At 38.9% G+C, this 2,663-nt stretch overlaps 1 protein-coding gene across 2 annotated transcripts in view; it reads left to right on the forward strand.

Moving 5' to 3' along the window:
- The window catches only part of LOC106879885 (uncharacterized protein DDB_G0271670), a 105,900-nt gene that overhangs the window by 91,313 nt on the left and 11,924 nt on the right, over nucleotides 1-2,663 (forward strand). The gene's annotated exons all lie outside the window — the stretch shown is intronic.

The following is a 2,663-nucleotide window of genomic DNA, read 5'->3' on the forward strand; positions in this document are numbered from 1 at the left end:
TATATAGCGAGAGAGAGAGAGAGATTCAAACAATTAAGTTTGAATGTTACAAAACGCTGACGAAAAATGATAGACAATGAAAAGACAAATAAGAGTTAAAACAAAAGCGATGTAAAGTAGATTAGAAAAAAAACAAACAATTTAGGAAGTAAGAAAAAACAAATATAAAAATCTTTAAGAACAAAATGAAAAATGAAAATACCGTTCTTCACACCGATTTGGTAAGGGTTCAGAGAAAGAAAATGACAAAACTGGGATTCTTTATTGCTGAAGAGCGAACAGCAGTGTTTAAGAGATCAGGTTTCGATTTGAACATTTGGTTGTGAAGTGAAAGTTTGTAGAGAAGTTTGATGGAAAATGTGAAAATATAAATAAATAATCGAAATAAAAGAAATAAAACATAGAAATAGATGGTAGTGAAAGGAGAGGTGGAGTGGGAGGCAAAAGGAAGAAGAGGGATTGAAGGATCGAATTTCTTCAACGGTGCCGTATCTCCATCGCTGCTTTTGTATCCCAAACTAACACGGGTCGCGCTCTTACAGAAATCATAACAACAACAGCCTCCACACAGCAATGTACGTATATATACACATATAAACACACATGAATATATATACACATGTAGATAAACACACACAAATAAATATACACATACATGAAATCACATACATACACACATAAGCACGTACATACACTTATACATGTACGGATATATGCACACGTACACATACTCACATGCATACAAAAACTCATACACATACACGCATGTGTACACATAAGTACATACGCTCACATACACACTAACAAACACAACACATATACACAACCGGTGTATCAGAGCAGTCGATTAATGTTAGCATGTCGACGTTGCCATCTGCAGCGCCATAACCGCCTCGGTCATAAGTGCAAAGAGGGAGGAGAGGGAGTAGAAACAAGATGGCGGAGGTGCAGACGGTTGATCACGCGACAGACACCCCGCCATCTTAAACCGATATCGTTCGAAAAGTAGCTTCTCCAACTCACACCATTGTCGTCATCAACTTTTGTGTCTGATTCCAATGTATGTATGTATGTATGTATGTATGTCATTATTTCAAGATTTCTTGCCAATGAAGAACCGGTTTCTAACCTAGATCCAAGGCTCCTTCATTGGAATTTCAATGTCAACATCAGGGTATTTTTGTATGTATGTATGTATGTATGTCTCCAGATTTTTAGATTTTATTTTGTGTATGTATTCTCATGCATATAGTTACATATCTAGACATGCTCATATATAGTTAAATGATAAACTTCTGGAAAATTTTACAGGCCACATTCCTAGAGTCCCCCCCCTCACCATCACAGTCATTGACCATTTTCTGCAGCAAATAATTCGAAACAAAGGTATTTCACAAATAAAACCTACCCTAATTAACCCTTTATTTTGTTTGTTGTATTTTACATCCATTGCCCCGTTTTAGTCACCCCATTACTCTTCAACGCCTCCTGGATCTTCCAGCACTTGCAGGGTGGGGGCGGGGCCGGTACTCCTCACTTTGGAAACCACTGATGTAAAGAACAGGAGGGTGAGAAAGAGAGAGAAAGAGACATAAAGCGTAGAATAGAGATACAGAGAGGAGTTTATGCAAAGGATGCAGGACGAATGCAAAATCTCGGCTTGGTGGCAGATAATAAGTAAACGGAAGTTATACAAAGATGAATGGGATTTTAAGAGACAAAGGGAGAATGGATGGAAGAGAGGGATCGAGGGAGGGCTGGAAAGTTCTTGGCTATCGCGAACGGCCTTGTTGGAGGCCCAACCTTCCGAGTTCTTTTACAGGGCTTAGAAAAACTGAAGGATCCCTGCAAAAAGTGTGTGAATCTGAGAAGGGGAATATGTTGAATAAAATCATAATTAACCTATCCTCTTGTATTTTCTTTTACCCAAAGCTAGAAACTTTTCAGTACCTTCTCGCATATGTGTGTGTGTGTGTGTGTTTAGTAACCCATCTTTCTCACTCGCCTTTACTCCGAAATCAACTGTAGGTGACAGCATCCACAGTCGCCAGTCAAATTTCCTATCTATCTATCTATCTATCCCTCTGTCTATCTATCTATCTATCCCTCTGTCTATCTATCTATCCCTCTGTCTATCTATCTGTCTATCTCTCTCTGTCTGTCTGTCTGTCTATATGTCTATCTATGTATCTATACATACATGCATATATATATATATATATATATACGTACATATACATGCATACATGTGTATATGTGCACATACGTATACTCATAGCTGCATATATATACACTCACACACACTTCCTATGTTCACGCAGAAACTTATTTATTCATGCTTGTATAAACACATGAGCACATGTAGATGCATACGTGACTGTACAACCGCATGTGGCTTTGTACAACCCTGTTTCTCGAGTTATCTCTTTCGCTTTGAACTTATGAATAAAATGCGCACGCAGGTTATGTGTGTGTGTGTGTGTGTGTGTTGAAGGAGGTTTTATATGAGTGAATGTACGTGAATATGTGTATACATGGATGTGTGTGTAAGTGTGCGGTCGTGCGCGACTATGCTAAAAGGTCGGCTAGATTAGGCGGGTGACGATCTGTCTCTCTACCCCTGGATCTTGTGCACACATCACGGTGAGCAAAAAGGTCCAGTG

The sequence above is a fragment of the Octopus bimaculoides genome, chromosome 25, assembly GCF_001194135.2.
Source record: "Octopus bimaculoides isolate UCB-OBI-ISO-001 chromosome 25, ASM119413v2, whole genome shotgun sequence".
NCBI classification, from domain to species: domain Eukaryota; kingdom Metazoa; phylum Mollusca; class Cephalopoda; order Octopoda; family Octopodidae; genus Octopus; species Octopus bimaculoides.